General features: G+C 33.7%; 1 protein-coding gene across 2 annotated transcripts in view; it reads right to left on the reverse strand.

The window, feature by feature from the left end:
• The window catches only part of SRBD1 (S1 RNA binding domain 1), a 301555-nt gene that overhangs the window by 246420 nt on the left and 41410 nt on the right, over positions 1 to 13725 (reverse strand). The window lies entirely within an intron of this gene.

Here is a 13725-nt window from a genome sequence, read left to right on the forward strand (position 1 = left end):
TTACTAAGAAAATAACAATGTATATAAAATTCCAAAGAGAATGCTTAAATTTTGAAATACATTCTTTTTCTTAAACTCATCTGAAGCATGCATTTACTTATAATATTTTTCATGTACTTTAAAAATTATGTTTAACTATTAAATTTAAACAGATTCATTGAGAACTTCTAGCAAGCAAATATTTTGTTAGCAAATTCAAGTTATTACCAAAAAAGCTACTATGAGTATCTAAAAATATTAAACAAGGATTTCTTGTCTATATTCAGAATGTTTCTTAATTTATACTGATAATCCCTCAAAATATTGAGGCTTTACTATATAAAAAATTCTCCTCTTGTGCATTCAACTGTATATTTTGAAAAGTTTATACACAAAACCAGATTACAATATTCCAAAATGATAAAGATCCTTATATCTTCCATCTCCATACAACACCCTAATATAATACCAAACAGAAATAGCCAATTTAAAAAACTATTCAAAACATTTGGGGAAAAAAAAAAGATTGGAAAAGAAAGGTAAAAGTTTTACTTTTGTAATAGTCAAAACCAGAAAAAAACCCACAAATATAAAACAAATTCTCATTACATTTTATAAATGAGCCAAGAATTTAAAATGTTTAAAAAGTCCTTTTTAAACATTGGAAACTGAGAAACAGCACTCGATGGAAATTCAAAAACTTTCTCCCCAAATCTCTTTCACACACCCCCTCCCTCATGCACAAAAATGTATTAAAAGTTGATATTCTAGAAGTACTTTATTTTCCCACCCCTGTGCATTGTCAATATTCAGCATCCGGTATCAATCAGGAACTTTAATTCAATCACTAGCTAACTCAGACATGCCACATATGTTAAACACAGTGGATTAAAGTGCCTCCAGGCCAGAGAACCCATATATATTAAACAGCCTTCCTGACATATCAGGCCTGACACATCCTTGAACAACAAAGCTTGTAATAAAAATTGCATGTGAAATACTAAAGCATTAGGTATAATGACTGCCAAGGAAATATTGAAAATTCAGCTTTAAACTAATCAAAACTGTCCAGGTTTATTCTTAAATATCACATTAAAATGTAATTTTTTAAAGAAAATGTCCAGGAAAAAACAAAAAACTGAATATAGATTAAAACTCTTCAAACAATTCTGATATTATAATTGTAGGTCTGTGTTTCACTAAAAGCTCACTAGGAAGTACTGTGTTCCGAAATAGAAGTTATCAAGTAAAATTTCATGGAATAAATTATTTTACATACTTTGACTATACTGTGATAAGTACAGTATAAACCCTAAACAGAATTGTAGCAATTATATAATTGTATAAGATTAAATATACATTGGATTACTTGCCATCTAAGGGAGAGGGTAGAGGGAAGAAGGAGGAAATCTGGAACACAAAAGTTTTGCAAAGGTCAATGTTGAAAAATTATCCATGCATGTTTTGAAAATATAAACTTTAATAGAAAGAAATTTTAAAAACTTAAAGAAAAGAAAGCATTGTAAAAATTTTCATTATATTTTTATACAACAAAACAGGGCAATATGAAGGGAAAACTATGTTCATGAACAAATGTTTATTAAGTCTTTACTAGCCTACGGAGTACTGTGCTGGACATTTTAATTGACACAAAGAACACAACCTCTACCCTCAGAGAACTGTTTCAATACTGTTGAAATGCAATGAAAGTACTAAAATACTGTTTCAATAGGAAGAGAAAATGGAAAATTTTAAAACACAAGATAAAATTCAAGTAAAAAGTCAAAAGTCAAAAAGGCAGTAAAGGCAAGGTTCGATAAGTCACAAGGTATTGCTAAAAAACAGGAAAGAAAACTTTCAGCTTGCTAATAGGATCATGGTATAACAATGTTGCTTTGTTACACCACTAGATGGCACTCCAGTATTTATAAGGGAACCGTCAAAATGGCAAATTTGTGACAAATTATCCAATTTGAAGAATTTCAATTAGAAAACAGGACTGAGGCCAATTCATCAAATTCAAAACTGAAGAGTGGTTTCTTCTATGCTATCACTAAAGAGTAGTCATTCAAGACTCTGTACAAACACCTCCAGTGAACCAGGAATCTCCTACAGGACAGCCTATTTCATTTCTAGGTAGTTCAAATTATTTGAAGCTTTTTTTCTGCACCTTTTACTCACTGCTCCTAATAGAACTATGGGGCCAAAACAAGTTTAATCCACATTCTACAAAGCAGGATTTCAAATAATTGAGCTGACTTCACTGCACAAATTATTTCACTGATAAGATGAAAGTTCCATTAATCAACGTTTGCATGGGATGGATTCAAGTGCTTTCATCATCCTATTTACCCTAATTTGAATGCATATCATCTTATCAATATTTAAATATGAAAAGAATACAACATTACAGGTATGATTTGAAAAAGGCAAGAGTACACAAACTCAATCTAGAATATTCCAAATACTGTGCATGCATTAATAAAGCCTAAGATTATAATAATTTGTTTGGTCCTGATGATAAATCGACTTATATTGAGCTTACAGATCACTAAAACTCTGAGATCCTTTTCACATGATCTAGGTATATGTTCCCCATAACATGAATTGTACAACTGATTACCATGAGAAGTATTTTATAGTTATGCTTATTAAATTTTTTCTTATTAAATTCAAACTATCAAAATTCAACAAACTTATTAAGCAATTATATGCAGAACATTATGCATGGAATTAAGGAAGATATTAGACCAACATACTAATACACATATTGAGGTTGTGTTTTAAATGAATTACCTTATTTGATCCTCCTACCAACCCTGTAATTATTATTTTTATTCTCACTTCATATTTGAAAAAAATGAGGAAAGTAAAGATTAAGTGATCTAAGCAAATCACAAAACTGGTAAGTATCTGAAGTAAAATTTGAAGTCAGATCTTCCACTTGACATTGACCTCTCTAGTCCAATAAAAGTCAGACACGGTGGTGCATGTGTATAATCACTATTGCCAGGGAGGTTGAGGCTGGCAATCTGTTAAATTTTGGAGTTCTGAATTTCAGTGGAGTAAGGCAATCTGCTGTCTATTCCAAATTCTACATTTGGGAGTTGGTATCACCATCATGCCTAGGGAAGAGAAGGAAGGAAGGGAAGGAATGATGGAAGGAGGAAGGAGGGGACGAGAGAGAAGAAGAAAGGGAAAAGGGGACAAAGTGAGGGAGGAAGGTAATTGTTATTTTGTTCTTCATTCTTGAAGAGGACTATGTTATCAAGGGGGTGATACCATGCCAGGCCTGCAAGTGAATTGGACTTAAGTGAGGATGGGTCATGCAAAGTTAACAGCTTCATTTTTCCTTCCAAAACTGTATGAGTCCACCAAGATATGGATCAGGATGACTAGAGAGTGGGAGACTTTGGCCTTTATAAGCTAAGAACCTTTTCAGGATTCATTTTATCTGAGGCAATGCCCATTCAGTGATTCAGATTAGGTAAAAAAAAAAAAAAAAAAATGAGGCAGAGAATGGCCTTAGTCAAAAAAAAAAAAAAAAAAAATCAATCTGGAATTGGAAGACCCTTAAGGGTTCAGACCAAAACAGAAACAACTGCTATTTATACTCACTCTGAACTATCAACAAATTTAGGAAAAATCCATGATAAAAATATATCATTTATGCTAAAAACTCTACAAAGGTTAGGCATCAAAGAGCCTTTTAAAAAATATCATAAAAAAGCATTTATCTTAAACCAAAAGCAAACATCACATGGGAGGGAAAATACATTAGAATATTTTCACAATAAGTGTGGGAGTAAGATGAGGATGCCCACTATCCCAACTATTATTTGACATGACTCTGGAAATGTTAATAATAAGATGAAAGAAAGTAAAGTCATAAAAATACGTAAAGTGGAAATAAAAATATGCTTAGTTGCTAATTTTATGCATCTATACATGTCAAAATACTATGGGTTCAGCAAAGATAATAAGTGAAATAAGTAAAAACTTCAGAAAAGTTGCAAGCTACAAAATTAATTCTGAAAAGCCAACTGCATTTCTACATAATGACAAAAAGTAGGGACATCTCATTCCAAATAATTACAAAATATGTAAAAGTGTGTCATATTACTGCACTGACCAACATCTAATACCCTATGCCAAGATAAGACTAAAATGGGTTCATAATTTATATATAAAAGATGAAATTATAAGCAAATTAGGAGAACAAGGGATAGTCCTGCCTCTCAGATCTATGAAGAAGGAAGGAATTTATGGCCAAAGAAAAACTAGAGAACATTATAAAATACAAAATGGGTAATTTTGATTATGTTAAATTAAAAAGATTTGTATAAAACAAAAACCAATGCAGCCAAATTAGAAGGAAAGCAGAAAGCTGAGGAAACATTTTTTATAGCCAGTGTTTCTGATAAAGGCCTCATTTCTAAAATATATAGAGAACTGACTCAAATTTACAAAAATACAAGCCATTCCCTCCCTCCCTCCTCCTGCCTTCCCTTCCTTACTCCCTTGAATACACTCCACAATGTGACTACACTAATCTCCTTCCTATTACACTCAAGATACAATATTCCTAGCTTTTACAATGGTTCTTTCTCATGAGTAGAATGCTCTCCTTCCTTACTCCCAACTTCTCTGACCAATGGTTCTTTCTCTTGAGTAGAATGCTCTCCTTCCGTTCCCCCAACTTCTCTGACCAATTATCAATAATCCCTTACAAAATTATTCTAAAAGGTTTATGCAAAAGGTACTTTTGTAAGTATTTAATTCAAAAGGTACAAATGACCAGAAAAGTGGCCTGTTGTTTACTAGCTAAGGAAGTATTTTCTGCTAGAGACAGAATCTCTGAAAAGCACATTACTCAACTCAAAACCCACATTCTTTTTTCCCTTTCCCCAACATCCCTTCCTTCTGAAAAATTACTTTCCATTTTATATTGTACATATTTCGCACATACACATATATTTATATGTTGTCTTTCCAATAAGAATGAGCTTCTTGAAAACAAGGACCATTCTCTGTAATGTTGCACTTAGTCCAGTATCTGGCACACAGTAAGGGTTAAATAAATATTTGTTGACTGATGGATTTCTCCAGGCAAAACATTCCTAGTTCTTTCAGGGAATTTTTATAAAGCATGGGATTTAACATGATTTTCAATCCTCTTCCCATAAAATTAGTAAATAACATGACGCTCTCTATAACTTTATCCTATAAATTTAATCTTCTTTCTCTTGGTTCTTTGCTCAATCCTTTTGGAACTTAGTCCATTTCAACTGGCATTACAATTAATACAAATAAACTTTGCCCCTTGATTTGGAGATGGGTTCAAGCCTGCAAATTCTTTGAGACACCTTACCACACTGGTCTGCAACCACAAACTCTTGAGAACTTCTTCTTTTGAATCTCAGCACAATCAACATCTTATCCTGGTGGCAATGCTCCTCAAATAAATTTACAGATTTAATACCATACTGATCAAGATATTTTCTCAAAGCCTATTTCAAAGAGTCAGATAATTAAGTTATTAAGATATACAGGAAGAAAAAGAACTGCGATATGTATAATGTTCAGACAGGGACTTGAACATATGATAGAATTACTATAGAAAAGAGGCAAAACTGTTCTAATTTTGAGATAAAGGAAAGTTTTAGAAAGACTAGAATTATCAGTATTAGAATCAAATAGAAACCCTGGATGCTACTAAAGAATAAAAGGTAAGGTGATTTGCAGAATTGGCTGAATATGGGATAAATTTCAAAATCATTGGGAATAAGTTTCTCAATTTTCTGCTAGAATTACAGTGGTCACTTAATTAGAGCAATGTAGACATAGGTATAACCTCAGTAAGTCCTCACAAAATTATTCTAAGAGGTTTACATGAAGAATTTCATTTGTAATACTGAAGATCTCAATGAAGAAGTCTATAAACCATAAGATCTAATTCAAGTGTGAATGATTAGAAAAGGGGTGTCTGTTATGTACAACCTGTGGAAATATTTTCTACCTGAGATAGTAGATTTCTGAAGAGGACAACATTTACAGTATGTGGATTTGGATTTCTTCTCTTCATTGGCAAGCTAACATTCCAGAAAAGATGGCGTTAATTCTTGTTTTGAGCAATGTTTATAGTCAATCCTAAGAAAAAGAATTGAAGACAACCATTTATGGTGTTTTTTACTCTCAAAAACAATTGGAAGAAATATTTCAGAAACAGGATTACATATAAGTTCCTTTACAAATATTTTTCCTATTATTCAGAAATCTAATTTATTAATTTTGATCTACATCTAACAATTAATTCTGGTTGTTTATTTCAATGGATAATATATCCAATCAGAAGTCAGAAAGACTTGAGTAAATCCTGCCTAAGGTACATGCTAATTATATGACCTAGGCAATCATAACATCTTCAACTCAGTTTCCCTCAATGTAAAAAAGGAGATAATAGTACCTACTTCACAAAATTGTTATAAGGATCAAATTCTATTCTATATCTATTCCCCCAAAAGATAAATGGTCAAAGGATTAAAAAAAAAAAAAAGTAATTACTAACTAAAAACCTTTCAAAATACAAATTAAAACAATTCTGAAATATCACCTTTTTCATTATTACCCAAAATGTTTAAAGCAATAAAACTCAATGTAAGGAGAGCTATGGGAAAAGAAATATATTATTATGACACTGGTAAAATGCTGAATTTGGAAAGCAATATATTATTATACAGTAAGAGCAACAAGACAAACTTCAACTACATGTAAAATGTCTTATAAACTTTAATACTAAATATTAGTTATTTATTTATGTTATTACATAATTATTAATAGAATTTGGACTGGTGATCCCAATATTAGAATAAATATATTCTAATTAAAACAAATATACCCTAATTAGAACAAATATTCTAAGCAGATAACTGATAGAAAAAAAATACTATCCAAAATATTTCAAACAAATTTATTTAAATTAAACAAAAATTTAAAACAATCCCTATTCCTAACAACTCAAAGAATAGAAGAAATTTTGGGAAGTGTAGAGATGCCAAGAAAATAAAAGGAAATAAACATTAAAAAAAATTATGATTAATCTCTCTCAGCTTTGAATATCTGTAAATCTGATGAGTACGCCACAAATTTCATCAATTGAGGCACTGACAAAATTGTTAAAATTTTAAGCAAAGAGTCAGCACCTAATAAATGTTGGTGAAATGAACTCAGTTGTACTCTATGCTCATAATTTGCTTTGTACTATAATGGTTTCTATACTTTTCCTACATCCTCTCAAGAACTTTTAACTCAATATTCCACCAGCCACAATCCTTACTATAATAAATAAGTAAAATGTAGGTATAAAGACTACTATGAGATCTATACTACAGAGATGAAAAAATGAGGGAAAGAATTATCATATGCACAAAAATATTTACAGCAACTCTTTTTGTGGTGAAAAGAACTGGAAATTTTGAGAGTATACTTCAAGGGAGGAATGGCTGAACAGGTTATGGTAAGAGATAGAGAAAATAAGAGAGCATTCATTAATATACATATATAACGTGTATATATGTTTATATCTATATATCTATATCTATATATATCTATATCGATATATATATACATACATATATATATATATATATATATATATATATATATATATATAGTGCATGTGTGAGATGAAATACTGTTACAGTGATAGAAATAATGAAGAAAGTGGTTTAAGTTAACCTAGGAAAAGTACTGTGAAGTGATGCAGAGTGATATGAGCAGACATAGGAGAACAATTTATACAATAATAATAAAACTGCAAAGAAAATAATTGTGTTGATAAATGGTCAAAGGATATGAACAGACAATTTTCAGAGGATGAAATTGAAACTATTACCACTCATATGAAAGAGTGTTCCAAATCATTATTGATCAGAGAAATGCAAATTAAGACAACTCTGAGATACCACTACACACTTGTCAGATTGACTAAGATGACAGGAAAAAATAAGGATGAATGTTGGAGGGGATGCGGGAAACCTGGGACACTAATGCATTGTTGGTGGAGTTGTGAATGAATCCAACCATTCTGGAGAGCAATCTGGAATTATGCCCAAAAAATTATCAAATTGTGCATACCCTTTGATCCAGCAGTGTTTCTATTGGGCTTATATCCCAAAGAAATACTAAAGAAGGGAAAGGGACCTGTATGTGCCAAAATGTTTGTAGCAGCCCTATTTGTATGGCTAGAAACTGGAAAATGAATGGATGCCCATCAATTGGAGAATGGCTGGGTAAATTGTGGTATATGAATGTTATGGAATATTATTGTTCTGTAAGAAATGACCAGCAGGATGAATACAGAGAGGACTGGCGAGACTTACATGAACTGATGCTGAGTGAAATGAGCAGAACCAGGAGATCATTATACACTTCGACAACGATATTGTATGAGGACATATTTTGATGGAAGTGGATTTCTTTGACAAAGAGACCTGAGTTTCAATTGATAAATGACGGACAAAAGCAGCTACACTCAAAGAAAGAACACTTGCAAACGAATGTGAACTATCTGCATTTTTGTTTTTCTTCCCGGGTTATTTATACCTTCTGAATCCAATTCTCCCTATGCAACAAGAGAACTGTTCGGTTCTGCAAACATATATTGTATCTAGGATATACTGCAACATATCCAACATATAAAGGACTGCTTGCCATCTAGGGGAGGGGGTGGAGGGAGGGAGGGGAAAAAAATCGGAACAGAAACGAGTGCAAGGGATAATGTTGTAAAAAAATTACCCTGGCATGGATTCTGTCAATATAAAGTAATTATTAAATAAAAATTAAAAAAAAAAAAAGAAAAGAAAAGAATTGTGAGGAACTTGGGAATTCTGATCAACCCAGTGATAAACTAATCCATGGGACTCACAATAAAATATGCTGCCTACCTGCTGACTAAGGTGATAGATTTGGAATTCAAACTGAAACATTTTTTGGATGTGGCCAATGTGAAAATTAGTTTTTGCTTTTTGTTTTTCTTGTTTTCTAAACTAGAATGGAAGTTACAGGGGAAAAAGATGGAAGAAAGAGGGAAATAGAGGTATAAGGCCAATCTTCATTTGAAATAAAAAAAATTTTTATAAACCATAATTTCAATTTGTAGTATGTGGACAGTATATGTATCTGTATGTGTGTGTACATTTATTCATATATATATATATATATATATATACACACACATATATATATATATTGATGTTGATAGACACTGGTTAAAAAAAAAAATTCCTCATACATTTCACACAAATGAAATCACAGATTTGATTCACTTTCTCCTATCCAACTTTTCACCTCAAAAAATTCTGGGATAGTGTTAGGGTAACATTTAAATGAGTAAAAATTGTTTGAATTTTTTAGAAAATAAGTGATAAACTGTGCATATCCTTTGATCTGCAATGTCTCTCCTGGGTCTGTATCCAAAAGAAATCATAAAAAAGGGAAAAGGACCCACATGCCCATCATCTGAGAAATGCCTGAATAAGTTATGGTATATGAATGTAATGGAATATTATTGTTCTGTAAGAATGATCAGCAGGATGATTTCAGAGAGGCCTAGAACAACATACATGTACTGATGCTAAGAGAACATTGTACATAGCAATTACAAGATTATGTGAAGATCAACTGTGATGGACTTGGCTCTTTTCAATAATGAGGTGATTCGGGCCAGTTCCAATAGACTTACGATATAGTGAGCCACTTGCATCCAGAAAGAGGACTACTAGGACTGAATATGGACCACAACATTTTCACCTTTTTTTGTTGTTGTTTACTCATTTCTCTTTCCTTTTTGCTCTGATTTTTCTTGTACAGTATGATAATTGTAGAAGTAATGGGGGGAGCCCCAAAACTCTCTCTCTCTTTGAGTCTGGGGGTGAGCCATGAGGTAAAGCACTTGAAAAGCTCCTTGAAGGAGAGATTCTCCTTGAACCCTGCCTCTGAGAAACCCACCCCAGGGAATCAAGATAAAGTGTTTTATCTTGATAGGATTAGTTGAAGTAATCTCATTTAACTGGAAATCTAGATTTCTATTGACCCCTATTGTTGGCTCAAAACCACTCCCAGTAAGTGGTCTCCTCTAGGCCTGGGGACAGTGACAGCATTGAGAGAATCTCATTCAGTTGAAACTTCTGTCTCAGATTTCCTTATAAAACCTGTCAATTTTAAACTCAGTCCTTGCAGAGGACCTAACATGCCATGTCAAGGAACCTCTCTCTCCCTGGCATAGCAGCAACCCTCTACCCACTAAAATAATACTCTCTTTCAGTTTTAGCCTCTCTTTATTTGTCTCACCTATTTCCTTAACAAGACTTTATACCTCTCTGTTGAGATTTGTCTACTAGAAACTCTGCCAAACCCTGCCACCAAGGAATTCAGTCTTTCTATTCATGGATAGCTAAAACATACTTCCCAATGCCAATAATAAGCTTCTTTTACCAGTCTAACTTTTTGGATTTGTAAATTCCTTTATGAAGGACCTCTGCGCCACCAGAAGGGGGTTCCCACAACTCCCTGTCCTGTGCCAAATCCTAGAGGAATCTAGGGGAACCAAACCTCTTCATTTGGTTCCCTGAATCCCAAACCTGACACTAACTTCATCATTTGGCTCCCTGACTGGATTCTAGGGGAGGCTAACCTCATCAGAAATATGTTTAAAAGTGCACATGTTTAACCTACATTGGATTACTTGCTATCTAAGGAAAGGGGGTTGAGGGGAAGGGAGGGAGAAAATTTTTGAATGCAAGATTTTGCAAGGGTGAATGCTGAAGCCAAGATAATATGATGATTGCACTGGTACACAAACATTCCATAACTTTAGGATCACAAAATAATAAGATCAGAAATTTAGAGCTACAAAGCATCTCAGAGATCAATGAGTATAACAATGCTTATATATGAGGAAATGAAAGCTAAAGGAGTGTAAAAACCAACTAGGTTACATAAATTTTATATCAGAGCTAGGGGATGACCCCAACTCTTCTGACTCTTGATCCAGCATTCTTTCCCCACTGCTTCATTAAGGAACTTAACATTGGACAATTTAAACATGGCAATTTGGGTTTTTTATTTTTTTTTTACACAGAAAACATTATATATATATATGTTTAAGATTAACATCAACAACAGAGTAATTAAAAAATATATTGGAAGAATCAAGGTAAAAATAGTAACCGTGTTATATAAATTAGGTCCAGAAGAAAAAGACACAGAGGCATTGGAGGGGGGAGGAAGGCTCATAGTTCTGAAAACCTCCTCATATCTACAATGGGTTTAATAGATAACAATACATATAAACCATGAAGAGTACAGCACTCTCCAAAATCTATAAAGAAATAAAGGGGGAGGGATGAGCAGATAGGGAAGCAAAGGGTGAGGAAAGAAGACAAGGGAGGGATCTTTGAGTCACAAGGGGAGCTCTGAAACTTTCTCTTTCTCTCTCTCTCTGACTTTGGGGAAGACCAATAAGCTCTCTCCTAAGAAACAAGCCCCAGGGAATCAAGATAAAGTGGTTTTCATTTATTTATTTAGGTGGGACAAGTTGAGTATCACTCCTACTTAGAGCTGGAGATTCTAACCCTATTGAATTGGAAATTAGCCCAGAGACACTCATTCAATTCCAAGATTTTCTATTTTGATACCAGCTTAAACTGCACCCCGCCCCTATCAAAAGTAATCCCCCTAGGCTTCCATTATAAAATGAGCCAACTTGGGGCTCAATCCTTGCAGAGGATTAAACATACCGAGAAACCTCTCTCCCGCTGGAATAGCAGCAACCTCTGCCTGCTGAAATGATATTCTCTTTCAGCATTACCCTCTCTTTATCTTCCTCACCTATTTCCTTAGTTAGAATTTATACCTCTCTGTTGGGATTTCTCTGCTAGAAACTTTACTTCTCTGTCAGGATCTTGCCACCAAGGAATTCAGTCTTTCTATTCATGCATAGCAAAGGCTGACTTCCCAATGCCAATAATAAACTTCTTTTACCAGTCTAGCTTTTCGGGTTCGTAAATTCCTTTATGAAGGATCGCTGTGCCGCCAGAAGAGGTTCCCATAACTCCCTGCCCTAAGCCAAATCCTAGAGGAATCTAGGAGAGCTAAATCTCTTCATTTGGTTCCCTGAACCCCAAACCTGCCACTAACCTCATCGGGGGAGGTTAAGTAATAGCAAGTTATGGAGTATTATTTCATTAACAAGGCAGCAGGGATAGGAAAGATGTACATGTATGTGGGTGGGTGGGTGTGAATGTGTGTATGTAGAGATATATTTACATATATATCTACATAAATATATCTTTTCTTAGCTATAGCCTGCTTAGGGGGTGGTAGGAGGGATGAAAGGAAGAAAAAAGAATAAAGTAAATAAGGTGCACAGCAGAGAACAAAAGAACAATTTACAAATAAGTAAAGAAAAAAATAAGCATCCATGAATATAATTTCTTCTAATAATTTATACTTTCTTGATCTGATTTGTTATTATACATTTTAAATCCTCTCTGATGTTCTGCTAGACACATGACAATGTTTTGTATTCCTTTTCTGTTTATCTTTTTTTTCTTTCTGGTTTTTCAAATAAAGCTCAAGACACTGAGCTTTCTTCCTTTATATTACTTCCTTTGATGATCTCTTTGACTGAATAACAAAATAAAATGCTAACTTTATAAATATGTCTATCCTGCCCCAAATCCTTTGTCTTCCAATCTAGCATTTCAAACTGCCTTTTAGATTTCTACAACTGGCTCTTTAAGTGGCCGTCTTAAATTTGTGGTTATTCAATAGCCATTTCAGTGATTTCTGCACTCCTCATGACCCCATTTGGGATTTTCTTCCAAACATTAGATTCACAGAGTTAGTATCATAATAAGCTAGATCTAAATTCAACAAGGATAAACTTCTTGACTTCAGGCACAGTACTATGCCAACTAGCTGCCCAAATATCTTAAATTAAACATGAATAAAACATAAATCATTATCTTCTCTCCCTAAGCATTCCCTGCCTATTATTTTAGAAGGCAACAACATTTTTTCAGTCCTTCAGAATGGCAAGCTAGGAGTTATCCTCAACTCCTCACTATCACTCATCCCCTATATATCCAATGTATTGCCAGGCCTGTCGATTTTACTTTTGAAATATCTCACAAAGACTCCTCCTATAAGATTGCCATCATTTTACTGCAGAACCTCATCCCTATTCCAATCCATCCTTCATTCAGTCACCAAAGTGATTTTTCTAAGTTCAAAATCAACCATTTCACCCCACATCCATCCCCATTCAATAAATTTCAGTGGCTTCCTATCATCTCCCAGAAAATACAAAATGTCCTAGATCCGTCCTACCTTCCCAGTTTTCTTATACCTTACCACCCAACATGTACCTTCAATCCAGTGCCACTAATCTCCCAACCATTCCACAAATAAAACAATTCATATCCCAACTCTAGGCATTTTCTCTGGCTGTTCCTGAACAACCCTCATACCTACAACACTCTCCCTCTTCAACTCCCATCTATTGACCTCCCTGGCTTCCTTTAAGACTCAACTAAAATCCTTTCTTTAAAAAGAAGCCTTTACCCACCCTTTTTAACTCTTGATGTCTTCCTTCTGTTAATCATTTACTGTTTATCTTGTATATACATCTTGTTTGAATACATTTGTTTGCACATTGTCTTCACCTAAAACTGTGAGCTCCTT

Source organism: Antechinus flavipes, chromosome 2 (assembly GCF_016432865.1).
Source record: "Antechinus flavipes isolate AdamAnt ecotype Samford, QLD, Australia chromosome 2, AdamAnt_v2, whole genome shotgun sequence".
NCBI lineage: Eukaryota > Metazoa > Chordata > Mammalia > Dasyuromorphia > Dasyuridae > Antechinus > Antechinus flavipes.